Below are 14,217 nucleotides of genomic sequence, written 5' to 3'. Positions count from 1 at the left end.
GGCCTCGCCGCCAGGCTCCCGCAGCGACTGGGAGAGGGGACTATTTCCCCCGGCGGCGTAGGGATCGCGATGGGGAGGGTGGTGCTACGGCCGTGAGGGGTGGGAGGTGCTGGGCGGCAAGGGCCGCAGCGGTGCGGCTGTGGCGGCGCAGGGTGGGCCGGCTGCGGGGCAGCCTCTAGGGGAGGCTGGGGCGGCGGAGCGCGGCCTGAGGGCAGCGGCTGCCAGCGGGGCCGCAGGGCGGTCACCTTGGGGCGGGGCCGGGCCCGGGCCCCGGCCCCGGGTCCCGGCTGCGAAGGCCGATGCCGGGCGCGGCGGGGGGGCCGGCTCTGTGCGCGGCCTCGGCGGGGCAGCGCGGCCGCCTTCCCGGCCGCGGCTCTTGGGCAGCACCGGGGTCGAGCCAGGCCGAGGGGGTTAAGGGCGCGGGGGAGCCGGCACCGGGAGCGGGCAGCGCTGCAGGTAGTTCCGGGTGCTGTGGAGCGTGTGTGAAGTGATGCTGATTTTTCTAATGTGCAAAATAACTTATTTTTATTTATCGGAATTCCAGTGTGTTACCAAGTGCTCAGGCGTCACCATCCAATTAATATCAAAATTTCCAGGTTTTAAGAGAAGAAAAAGATCGAGGCTGGCTCCAGAGAGAGGTTGGGTTACAATATGGTGACAGTCTTATTATTTAGTCTGGAGGTACATTAGTTTGGTTTATTTCTATTGAAATACATTATAGGTCGTTGTGGCTATGTTTTAAATGTGCCTTAAAGGTGTTTTTAATGATGCAGTGAGAACTTGGCTGTCTGATTTCCTGATGTAGAAAAAAAACCAACAACAACCCAGGCTTAACTGTTAAAGTTACCATTGCTACACATTGTAGTTAAAGTCTCACGTTCCCAGACTGACACAATCCATTTTGCATTTTGCTTTGTCACATCTTAGCCATTTTTCCCAAAGTTTGACCTGGCAGCTGTCTGCCTCAAGTTGGTCGGTTGATCGATGGATTTAAAGAGTGCTAGCTAGAATGGTACAGCTGCTTTCTTACAGTGGGGTTAAGGAAAGATGGCTACCTGTGTCCATAGGTGTGACTACTAAGTGACCCTGGTACTTTTACCAAGTGATTGTAACCTGATGTAGTTTGCCGTGTTTATCAGGTGCTGTTGTTTGATACTTGTCTTGAAATCAACCCAATGTGGTCAAATTCTGTACTTCGGAAAACCTCTGATTTACGTGTGCTTCCTAGAATACGGCAGAAAAATATTGCCAAGATTATTCCTGATTGGGGAATATTTGTGACCTTTGAAGAACTGTTTTTGGGATAGCTTTTGGCAGTTGGCCATCAAGAATGGGAGAAAAACAAGCTCTGACTCCTGTAGGCTTGCTGTTCTCTCTCTCCAAAAGTTGGAAAGAAAGACTAGTAAGGAGAAGGTAGAAGCATAGGTGGTTGACTACCTGCAAGTGCCTCGACAATTGAGGAAAAAAAGCTCTAATGCAATCTCATATTTATTGTACACAAGAGAATTCACGTAAGAGAAAGCATGCAGGAATACCAGAACTACAGGAAGATCTTCAACCAATGTTTGTACTTTTTAGATGCGAAACACAATAAGAAAACTTGCAGGAAAATGTGCTTTACTATTTTAATTCTCCTAAAACTGAGTATTTAAGGCTTTTTAGTTTTATTTCTAAGGATGTGAGGTTTGGGTATACATGCAGTGTTATGACTGCATGTGTCTTGACAGTTCTCTTCACTGATAAAGCCACTGAAAATTTTAATAAGCTATTACAGCTTTTGGGAATGCAAAGTTGTTACAAGTGTTGCGAAGGTGATTACCTGAAAGGAAGAAAGATTCCTTGTCAGTATGGTTGAGAGGAGAATCGTCTTAAGAGCTTGCCCCTTTCTGTTTCTCTTATATGCATGGCTACTGTTAAAACGGCATTTCAGAGGTTACATTAAAAGCATATGTTCACTAAGGCAAGCACTGAAATACTAGCAAATGCATGTAGTGAGGTTTTTTTCTTTCCCCATGCAATCTTAAAGTTGGCTTGCCTTGGAATATAACTTCTCTTCCTTTATTCAATTTTTTTCTTCTCCTTCCCCCCGCCCCCTTCTCCATAGTTCCTCAGTCACATTCAGTGTCTAGGTGCTCCTGGATTAGATGTGTTGTATTAAAGCAGACTTGTTTGTGAGATCAGTCCTGCATTTGTTGTAGAAACTACATAAAAAGAGTTCGCTTGGACTAACATTACTGTATATATTCTTATTTTTAATTTTCCTTTCTAAACTTAAGCCGTGGAGGACAGCAGTGTAACCAATGCATTCTGAAGGTATGACTTGGGCCAGTCTAGAGATTCTTTTTATGAGCCTGCCAATTTCTTGTTCTTGGAGGTGATGCATTTATTCTTAAAACTTTCTTCCCAAAGTCATAGTTTCAGGAGGAAAGGTGGTATTTGGGCAGGAGGGAAGGGGTTGCTGGAGTGCAAAGTGGATTGCAACAGAGGGGAGGGGAATTAAGGAATGGAGAGGTTGCAAACAAGTAAGGCGAAGCCCTTGCTGCTTCTTTTATCAGGGTTGCTAAAAGGCTTTAGTAGAAATAGAAGCTCAAAGGGAAACAGCTTTTGCTATCCATGAATTAGGTGAGCTTCAGACCCGCATGGCTTCTGAGGTTGCTCCACACAGGTTTGGGGCCTCTTGCAGTTATCGTTGTTAGAGCAGGTTCTTGGAATTCATTGCTTAAAATTGGGTTCTTAGACTGTGGACTCCTGCAATTCATTGTTATTACCTTGCAGTGAGGGATAATGATAATATTGACTGAGTTGTGAGCTATAGGAAAGCAAAGACTGTCTATTCGGAGCAAAATAATTTCTTAAAACACTAGGTGGTTTCACGTGCCTTTATTATCATGGAATCATTTAGATTGGAAAAGACTCATAAGATCGAGTCTGACTATTAAACTAGCACTGCCAAGTCTATTGCTAAACCATGTCCCTAAGTGCCACATCTACACATCTTTTAAATACCTCCAGGGATGGTGTCTCAACCACTTCCCTGGGCAGCCTGTTCCAATGCTTGACCACCCTTTTGGTGAATAATTTTTTCCTGATATCCAATCTAAACCTCCCCTGGCACAACTTGAGGGCATTTCCTCTCATCCTATCGCTTCTTACTTGGGTGAAGAGACCCACCTCCCTACAACCTCTTTTCAGGTAGTTGTAGAGACTGATGAGGTCTCCCCTGAGCCTTCTTCAGGCTAAACAAGCCCAGTTCCCTCAGCTGTTCCTCACAGGACTTGTTCTCAAGACCCTTTACCAGCTTTGCTGCCCTTTGGACACACTCCAGCACCTCAGTGTCTTTCTTGTGTGTTATGTCCATCTCACCTATGAAATTTCTAGCACATGAAATTACTGCAGATCACATGCTTAGCTTTTTTATCTTATGGTGACAGTTTTACACTTTCAGTTTTTTTGGAAAGAGCATTTTGATAGTTCTCTGGCTTGGGAATGTCACTTTATACCATTTGAAATCTGTGTCTTTTTAGATCTTTTAGAAACAGGTCAAATTAATTTGTGATGCTGCTTTAGAAAAATTATAAATGTATGACATGTTTTGTGAAACAGAGAAAATAGAATGCTCATGAACCCTTTTGGCAACATCCAGCCTGGAAATGTGCTTTAATGTGAAGATTTGTAATTTCCTTTGATATGAATGTTTCGTAAAGAAAAGTATGTTCTTCCTAAACACATTAAGAAAAGCATGCCTGGAATCAAGGTAATTTCAGATAAATTACACTGCTTGGAGTCTGTTCACTCCTCTGCTGGAAAATACATAGGTGTCATCTGTCAAGTACTCTTTCATATTAAACACAACTCAGCCTGCTGGGTGGTAAGTGGGAGGCTTAGAGTGGACAGGGTGAGATTTATTAGTTCTTTCAGACTGATAGTTGTTGCTCTGTGCCATGCAAGGTTCCTGAATTTTCCAAAGACTCCATGTTGTAGTGGAACCAGTGGAAGGTGGTGGAAGGCATGAGTTTTCTACAGCTCTGGAAAATCAGGCTATTGGTCTCTTTGCTGAGCATTTTTTAGTATTTCTGAATTTTAGTCTTAATGCTTTATTAAAGTAGAAATCCATATTTTTTTCTGTAACTGGGCAGTGGAATGCAAAAATACAGCATTCACTAACTGGCTTGCTGCTGTTAATATGCCCCAACGGAGACTTGAGATTTTTTCTTTTTTTGGTTTATTTCTGTAGTGCTGCCTTACCAGTTATAGGCTTCAAGAGCTATCTGCTGTCCAAGTCTGAATGGAATTCTTCTATGATTTAGTTAGCATCATAGAGTATAGACTCTGTATAAGTACCATCAGTAACTTACTCTTGGGAAGTGGAAAAAATCATGTTGCGGTTTCTTTGAGAAGTCTAAGGACTTCTGCAGTTCTGAACAGTTTTCTGTATTTAAATACCTGCCAGCAGCTGAACAAATCATGTTCTTCTGAAATCTTTGCCAAAATTTGAAACAGGCTGTGTTGTATGGTGTTGGTGGTTTATATGTTGAATGAAGCTGAGAATGTTAGGACTAGGCATTCTGTTAAAAATAGTATTTTGAAATTGTTTGTTGCATGTAGGAAGGCTTATCCAAGAACTAACAACATGGGTTAGTACTAACATCCATCTTGTTCCGTACTTTGATCCTGACAGTTACAAACAGCAAAGGCTGCAGAGGAACTTATTTTGGGGCAGATGCCATAATCTCCATTCTCTCTTGGCAAGAAGCCTATTCTTGGTTCTTACACTTCAGAGCTTCAACAAATCTTTAAAGCTTGGTATCTTTAAAAAAAATAAATTATAATTTTGATTCCTCTAGATGTGTTTTGAAAATACCTGTTCCACCTTTACACATTTATAGATTCTTGTTTCCGTGACTTTCTATAGCAGTGAGTTCCACTAACACTGACAATTTTTTTTTTTTTCCTTTTAAATGAAAAATTTTCCAAATACCCTCTTTTTCTTGACAGGAGGGGCAGGTATTCCTCATCAGCCCTTTCAGTCTCACTATTTCATTTCTCTACAGTTAATCTAAATATCTGGTAAGCTGTAGTGTTTACAGAAAGTAAAGAGGGTCCTGTGTCCAGTTGATTGTCGTGACACACTGCTGGAAAAGCTTGAGTTTAGCTGGCTTAACCTTATGTTACGTAGGCAACTTGGGACAATAGGTAATTTCAGAAAGTCGGTTTACAGAAATCATTTAAGTACTTACTTTTTTCCATACTCTCTTCAAAGTAAAGTTAGCTAACAGCTGGCAGTATGTCTTTGAATCAGTATATTGGCGTTCAGTATTGTCAGTGAAGATTCTCAATCTATCTATGAACAGTGCGTGTACATGGCTAAAGTAGCAGCATCTCTTTACAAATAATTTGGATTTAGGACCAGTTGTTTTCCACAGGAAAAAGAAAAAAGGCATTGTAATTCATTTGGTAAGCTAGTGTGCTTTTACTTTGTCCTGTCTTACTTTTGGATACAGTTAAGTAAACTACTTCCCATAGGACTGTTCAGTGGAAAGTAGATATCACCTAATTGGTACTCAAAGCTGTTGGACTTCCATAAGAAATGTAATTTTGCTGTTTCTGCATGGCATTTGGGTTTTTTGTGGTTTTGTTGTTTTGGTTGTTTTTTTTTTTTTTTAAAAGCAAAACAATTGCTTTCATTTCATGCACTTAGTGAATTGTGTGCTAAACTTAATGCTGTTCTTTCTTGTCAGGTTGTCCACTGTTGTTGTACCTGGAGGTGACAATTTACTGTAAGTTAATGATGTTTATGCTCCCTCCTAGTATTTTTTCCTCCTTTTCCTTCTGTAAAGTAACGTTACAAAAGGAACATACTGTGCAAGATTTTGTCCTTGTAGTTAATAATATCACTTCCTTGAGACAAAATGTCCTTTAACACGTACCAGAATAAAAAAAAATAAAATAGTGCAGTTATGTTACTATATTGTGTACATAACCATGAAAAAGAGAACCTTGCCCCAGACAGCTTCCCATTTAATGATGATCCAGTCAGCGTATGTAACCAGTAGTAGGAAAAGCAAGAGAGAATAAGGGAATCATTAGGAATATGTTAATGTGGAAAAGCCACATAAAATTATTGTAACCCTGTACTGCCCTTCCATTTAAGACAATGTGCCATTGTAGGAGTTATCCTGAGTGATTTTTTTAAAAAATGAAAGTAGCAGTGTTATGAACCCACATTTGGAGGAAGGTGATCTATCCCTTCATGTAGGGAAAGAAGTATAAAGAGTGTAGTAACCAGTAGTGGCAGCTTGTTTTGCTGTATGTCTTGGACCTTGGACTGTAAAAATATTTCATGCTACAGCATACTGGTACGTCCTGCTAAATTTTGCTCTCCGTGGCTTATCCTACCTGGCATCTTGTGGTTTAAGGGGGCAGGGTCGGGGGGTTACGAAGTGGAAAATAACACTGACTGTGTATGGCTAAAAGAAAGTTCCTGAGATATTATAAGGGTTTGTATTTTGTTTTTTTGCCTCATGGTTTCTATAGAGAAGTATATATCATTCCTTAGAAATCCCTGTGTTATGGAGCTATGCTGGATTTTGGAGGTCAGTGTGGCTGGATCATGTAGATACCAAAACATTATTGCTATTCTGGTGTCATATATTTTCTCACTCTTAACTATTGTTTGGCTGATGTAATGATCCACAATTCAGGTGTGCAGTTTAGGAAGCATCAGCAAGAGGTTCTGTTTTGAGAGTACTTGTAAGATGGAGTTGCAAGCACTAAAAATGCAATTGTTAATTTTACTGAAATGTGTAAGATTTATTTTCCCACGTGGAAGTTGCTCCTGTAATACTATTTCACCATACTTTTCTAGGAGTAGAAATGGTTCTCTTAAGTGTATTCTTTTAAAAAACCCCAAACAAACAAATCAATATGGCTGTGTCTGGCTCTTCAGGTTGTATTATGTAATGCTTTCAGGAATGATTATTCTCTCTTCTGTTTGAGGCAGATAAAACTACATAAATATAAAACTGAAATCCACAATCTTGCATTTGAGGATATGGATGAATACATAAAGGATCATTCCACACTAGGAAAATTCTCCTTGGGAAGATGCAGCAGTTCACAGCATTTCTGCTGGAGTGTTTGTTAAACCAAGAGGAAAAACAAAAGCTCATGCTTATATAACTTTAGGGTGAAAATGCTGCATGCCACTAAGACCTTGCTATCATTAGTTTCCACAATAGTTTTTAGAAAAATACTCACTTCAAATTCACTCTCAACCAATGTGCTAAATGCTCTTATGCTGGAGATGAGGTTTTTACTTGCTCATATCTAGTTCAGTCTTTCATCTAAATTACATCCCTTTTAATGAAGGTGGCTTTTATCTTCTGTTTAAGGGCCTGCCTAATTAAAACTTGAAATGTGTTATAGTCAGGAGCCTGTTATGAGGTCCATTCTTATTAGACATCTAGTGTTCTGAAAAACCAAAGGCATGATCCAGGTTTCAGGGTTGCACCCTGAGCCCACTGCTAGAGATCTACTCCCTACAGATACTGCTGAACTGCCAAAGGCATCTTTGATAGATGATTTCTGCTGATATTTTATGTATAAACATTCACTTCTAACAAGCGTGTGCCCCAGTCTATCCACTCATCCCCTAACTTCACCTTCCTTTGTGTCATACCCTGTGTTTTGGTTAGGTAGCTGGAGATAGGTTTTAATATTATGACGCATAATTCACTGTACTGTGTGACTTAACTGATATAAGAGCTTCTGTGTTAGTTCATAGATAGCGGTCTTTGCTTTGCAATAATCAATGGAAACACAAAAAGGAATCCTCTTCTACTTGTTTAAATACTTTGAATTTCATAGAGCGTCTATATTTGTGACTGAATAGATGTAAAGTGTGAGTTCCTTATGAACATTGTATGTGGCAGCACCTGAGCTGAATATATTGTAAAAAAAATTAACCAAAATTATAAAAGACACAAACCTTCCCCCACAGCAGGTATCCAAGCATTTACAAAAATCAGTAGCCCATCAAAGTTTACAGTCATGTGATATTAGTCACTGGGACTAGCTATGAGTACAGTGCCGGTAAAGGCCCGGGTAAAAATGCTGTTAAGATCAAACTTAAAAAATTAGTAATTTTTCTCACTGCAACTGCAGAAGATAACAGTAAAGGATTAGCTAGAGTGAGAAAATCTGTAATCGCTATATTTAAATGTTAGATTTAAGAAAATGATGGTTCTGAGCCAGTTACAAAGTGGTGGTTTTATGTTTTCTTTTTCTTTACAGATTTGTGCTCCTGATTTGTCTGCTTCTGCATATACCTCCCACTGTCCAAGAATGCAACTAAGTTTTGTCTACATAGAAAGCAAATACTGCAAGTAACCCAGCCTATTGACAGGAAGATCAGTAAGTGGGAAACAGATGATGAATTGTTAGGCTTGGTAAAACTTTGAAATGAAGTGAGAAGAGTTTGTTTTGCCCTTTTTTTTTTTTTTTTTTAAATTTCCTTTGTGGTTGTAGGGTTTTTTTTGAGGGGGGATTGGTTTCTGTCTGACAAACCTAAAACTGAAATAGTACAAGGAACACTTATGGTCAGTAAAGTTGTGACATAAGAGATCAACTGTATAAAATATATAACTCCAAAACATGAATTCTGAATGCATATAGGCAAAATCTATGAGATACAAGCCTTGTGCAAGGGACTTACTCATTTTGTTGAGTATAGGTTTTATAGTGGGTACTCCTTGATGAGTGTTTTTTAGAGGGGCTACTGCAAAAGAAGCACTAGCAGTGTCTTTACCACTGTCAGCCTCACAGGTAGGATGCTTCTGTCCAGAGCACAATTAATGGGGTTTTAAAGATTGTTTTACTTTTCAAATTGAACTACAGAGTCTAGGCTATATAATCCAGCGAGTCTGACTCCATATTATTTTGGAGTTCTTCTTCGTATTATTACATTATTGGAAACTGCCGTGTAGTAGAATAAAAGGTTTGTTCACGAAGCTGATCATATAGTTTAAATCGAGGACAGTGGTTAAAACAGGATATTTTAGGGCCAAAGTAGGGAAGAAAGAGATGGAAGACATGCTAGTTAGCATAAGCATATTCCTAACTAGCAGTTATTTTTCTGAATCTGGGCATAAAATAGCTAGGTTTTGTTCTTTGTACAGCATATTGTGAAAATGTAGGATTAAAAGTGGCTTTTTTGTATTGTTAAACCAGGGACTACTGGGCACAGTTGAGAGATAAAAATGCAGTCAGCAGCAGTGATAAAGTCTGCAGTGCTCCTTGCTACTTCACAAAAAACCTGTCACCCAGAAACTATGGGTTCCTAGGCTTATTGTGGACAGGGCATGCAAATAAGAATATGTATTACAATTACTTAATAGGAGTCCCTGCATTCTGTTAGCAAGCTGCACCTGAATTGCTTCATTTTTGTGTTGTTTTATGTTGACTCAGACTCAGGAAAAACAAAGCCAACTGATGTACACAATAAAAATGTTAACAAAAAACCTACCAGACCTGGAACCAAAGAAACTGTGGTTAATTTCTTTTCCTCCTCTGAGTAATAACACTTCAGTGGATCGCTGCCTCTCCTCTGAGACTGGGAGAGACCATAGGCAGGACAGGACAGGGTTGAGCCAAGAGGGTTGGGTAGAGGTGCCTGTGGTGAGGAGAATGGTGATAGTAACTGGTGTCCTAACTGGGATGTGTGGGGATTTTTTTTTTTTTTTTGTGTCAAGTCGTGTTTTGGTTTTTGGTTTTCCTATATCTGGAAGGACAGCATGCCACCTCCTGTGGAAATAAATGGAGATGGGCATGCCATCCAAATGGGGAAAATTTTTCTATGCCCTTTTGAGCTGTTCTGAGAAGGAACAGTTCTTCCCTGTTAGCCCACACTCCAAATGTTAGATATATAAATAAAAGACTGGTTGTGTACTCTCATCAGTTTTATTTTGAGATTTTTTTTTTCTTCCATTCAGAATGCAGGACTTTAGTTATTTTTCCATATTTGTTACCTATTAAAAATTCTGCAAGAAATTAACTAATTCCAAAACTGGAACAGTGTCCGTATTTATTTTTAACAAAATTGTTATGGCTATTTGGGAATACTAACATTCCTCAGTTCTTAGGTCTACAGTCTGCTGTGCTGCTGGATATTTCTTAGAGTTAAAAGTTTTGTTTAATTTTAGACTGCAGAAATAATTGGACCTTTAGGAACCTCAGGATGAACTTTGGTATTCGGTTAAAATGAGTTGTAGAAATACATTGAAGAGTTTCAGTAAGATGCACAGATGTTTTTTCCAAATTCTTTCCTTTTGATAGACCTGTGTGTACTTGTTAAAATATTGGCTCGCCTTAGTTTTAAGGACTGAATTTGTTTCTCATTGCTTTTTTCCAAATAATGTTAATCACAAGCAACTCAGTGTTCATGTATGTGTGTATTTAGGTGGGGGTCTTAGCCTACAAACTTTTGTTGGTAAGAATTTGTAGAATGACTGCTTTATTGATTTTAATGTAAAAAATAAATAAAATTGTAACTTTTTCCATCTTTGAATTCAGGATTTCCTTTTTTTGTTTAGTATCTGTATGGCAGAGTAACTTGTGCATTACCTTCTGTAATTTGTTATCCTATCAATTAAGGTATTTTATTCTGACATTTTAGCAAAGGCCATATGGTAGTATACAAACAGAACTCAATTTAAAGATCAAATGTTCTTTTTATTTTCAGAATTGGTGGTAGTTTGTTACAACTTTGTCTTATAGTTCTGCTTTTTGACAGTTTGTTTTTTTACAAAGAACAAAAGGTAATGTGCAAAACAGGGTAGAAATCAAAAAGGCCATGAATAAAAATGGTGCTTTTCAATGTAAATTAATTAGATTTTGAGCAGATGAGACTTCCCTAACCACTGTGTTTCTTCACTGATTTGATGGTGTGAGAGTGAAATGACAAGTCCCAAAGAACTAATAGAGTCTAAACAACAAAAGCCTTGTGCAACATTGGAAGAACTGGGTTTACTCAGACCGAAAGGCAGTGAGAGCAGGGAGAGGAGCATTATAGCAACTTTTCATGCATTTGAAAACTTTCAGAAGGGTTGGTGACTTTTGTGTCCACTGAAGAAAGTTTTTACTGGTTTTAAAGACCAGATGACTTAGCACCATTTTAGGGAAAGCTTTCCTAGGAGATTTGTTAGGTGTTGGAACAAATTACCTAGAGGTGCTTGTGTGGCTGACTAAGGGGAAGTTTTCTGAAGGAAGTTACAGTAGTATCTCTCAGGAGTGAACCTTGTGACAAGATGAAAGAAATGAGCTCTGTCCTGTTCCAACATTTTTATTTCATAGATGCCATGGGGTTTAGTGACATTCCCACAAATTAGTGCCTGGAACTGGTGTTTTTATTGATGATAGTTTCCAACACATTTGTGTATATCAATGCTGGAAGTTATGGTCACGTTAGTAAATGGGTTGGCATAAATACAGGCTGCTGCCAAAAAAGGGAGGCGTCTCAGCTGTCTTTCCTCATTCACCACCAGTGCTGGGTTTCTTCTCAGGCTAGTCTTCAGTTCGAGTGGGGTGACAAATACGTACAGCTTAGATGAGGTCAAATCTGTCCTTTTTGCAGCAGCAGCAGCTGCTCAAAATGACTCTGGAACAGTAGCTTAAGGCTTTGCAGCCAAGGGACAGTCACTTACTGGGGTACCAGAAATCCTGACCTAGGGCCTTTTTCAGGATAAACCAGGCTAAAAGAGCAGCATAATAAATTATAGCTGAATGTTCTCTGGAGCAAACTGACCTTTTTTTATTAGCCTTAAGTGGAAGTGTTAGATCTGTCCAATAGGCTTTAGCAAACAAGCAAATTAAGCAATTTCATTTTTTTCAGAAAGTCAAAAATTGGAAGCTGGAGTGAGGTAACTACCTAATAATGAAGTCAGACAGTGTATGTGTGCTGCTTCAAGTGGGGCTTTGCTTCCAGCTTTGTATCATTTGCAAAATTTACCAGTAATGGCAAGAAAATGAGCATAGAATTCAGAATAATCAGAGTGAAACATTAACACAGTGTCCGTCTGCACTAGTGGTGAAAAATTCGTATCACCAGTAGGAGTCGTATTTTGCAGTGGAGAGGAAGCCTAAAGGAGGTAGAAGATAAAGGACAAATTTTCCATTTGCTATAACATTTATTAATTTACAATTACAATGTTACAGGGTAGATGTAAATCCCAACCTAGCTAAAATGGTACCTTTGATGTAGAATTTGTAGGATTAAGCATGAGGCACTGAAAAATTTGATAATCAGAGCCTGGACAACACAGTGCAACACAAACCATAGCCAGCCCACGCTTGTGGAGTTCCAGAAAAAATATGGCTTTTCCTCTTTACTCTGTGTCCCCTTGCTCCCACTTCTGTGTACTTGCTGATTCAGTTTAAAATCTTTTTTTTCTTTAAAGGCCTTAAAGTTTCTGTAGTGCATGCCAGCAGCCAGATATCTCCAAGTCATAGATATTCCTGCAGAGCCTGGCAGAAGCTAAGCTAGTGTGCGCTTATCTAGCCCTCTGGCACAGTGGCTTAGAGGAATAATGACAGTATTCTAGATCCTAGTTTTTCAAAACCTCACTCTTGGTTGTTAACACTTGTGTAATTTCAGTGTCAAAGGTTACAGTTACAATTTTTCTGGGGAAATTGCCGGAAAGTTTAAGATCTCTTCAGGTTTGGCCTATGCTGCTGAAGCTAGCAGGAAGTAAATAACCTGGGGTCTTTACATGTACAGTTGTTGGGGATAGATTTAGATGTGTAAAGATGCAAATAAATGCTTCCATGGCATTTTTCAAAGTCCGACAACATTTCAGGGAGGATTAGTAGCTTTTTTTGCAACTTCAGGCACTTGATTTCTGCCCCCCTCCCAATCTGTCGGACTTCGGCAGCAAATCCAGGGATGGTCAGTATACAGTTCATGACCAGTTTAAAAGCTGCTTCCATGGCACAGCTGCTTCATATGCCTGGAGCAGGGCCGAGCCTTGCTGTGGTTTTAGGAGTCCCCCTGGTCTCCTGCTGTGCCAGGGGCTGCAGATGCTGGGACAGTCTGGGACTTGACCCGTAGTTCCTGCCGCAACGAAGTTGTTCCCTGCCTCTACGCCTCAACTCCCTGCAACAGGCAGCATGTGGCCTTCCACTTAAAGATGCTGTGGGAGGCAGGAGGTCGGCAGCAGGAAGACAGGGCTTGTATGGCCAGTGATGGCTCAGAGCCACGGCCACGCTGCGCAGCAGGGTCGGACAGTGTCTGTGGCTACCCTGGGGCTTGGCTACGGGCAATGGCTGTGCTGCTGGCCCGAGCATTAGCCAGGGGGCAGCCGGCTGGGCAGTGCTGGGATTCTGCAGGAGCAGTGCTAATACATCAAAAGCCTAAGTGACGTGGTCTGTCATCTTTGCCCTGCTTTATTTGCTTGTATTGTGAGAAATTGCTTTTCCCCAGGCATGTGAATATAAGGAGACGTGTCTTGGGTGTGCCCTGAGATGTGGAGCCTGGAGGTGCTGCACATAATGAGGCATTATAGTGAGTCAATACCAACGCCAGTGTGAAAATTAAAGATCTGAGTGTTTTCCGTTCGCTGACAGGTTTGTAAAAGGGAAAGAACAAAGTAGTTTAATCCCTGAATCAAAAACCGTTATAAATTAAATATTTCAAAGAGTTCAAAACCTGTCAAAGGTTGTATTTAAATAGTTTATTGCGCAGCTTCCACTGAGCTGTTAATCAGTTTGACCACATAACGCTACGGAGCCTTCCGAAAGACATCGCCGTCGGGAGGCGAGGCGCGCCGAGGGGCTGCGGGCGAAGCCTCCGGCGTCCCGCCGCGGATGGAGGCGGCGGAAACTGCGCTGCCTCCCGGGGCCCCGGCGGCCGCCAGCCTGCAGCGCCGTTACCGCAGTTTCGCGGGGCGCCGCGGCGCGGGGCCGGGCCCCGGGCGGGCCTCGGGGGCGCCGTGAAGCGCCACCTGCGCCGGGGCGGGCAGAGCCCTGCGGAGCGCCGCCGCCGCCGCCCCCGGGGAGCGGGCCCCCGGCCCCGAGCCGGCGGGGCGGGCGGCTCGGCTGCGCCTCAGCCCTCAGCGAGCGCCGTGGCGCGCCCAGACGATGGCGCTGCAGCACCGGCCTTGCGGCGCGGCGGCGGGCGGCAGGGGGCGCTGCGGGGAGGTCCGGCGGCGCGGCGGCGGGCGCGGG

General features: G+C 41.5%; 1 long non-coding RNA gene across 1 annotated transcript; it reads left to right on the top strand.

Moving 5' to 3' along the window:
• Positions 1 to 77: 77 nt before the first annotated feature.
• LOC114016586 (uncharacterized) lies at positions 78 to 10,556 on the top strand. The gene is made up of 3 exons (XR_003561111.2): positions 78 to 681; positions 5,739 to 5,777; positions 8,293 to 10,556. It is a non-coding gene; the product is annotated as an uncharacterized LOC114016586 (long non-coding RNA).
• Positions 10,557 to 14,217: the final 3,661 nt, after the last annotated feature.

Source organism: Falco cherrug, chromosome 13 (genome assembly GCF_023634085.1).
Source record: "Falco cherrug isolate bFalChe1 chromosome 13, bFalChe1.pri, whole genome shotgun sequence".
NCBI lineage: Eukaryota > Metazoa > Chordata > Aves > Falconiformes > Falconidae > Falco > Falco cherrug.
Note: the sequence above shows the minus strand (reverse complement) of the source record. Positions and strands in the feature narration are given on the sequence as shown.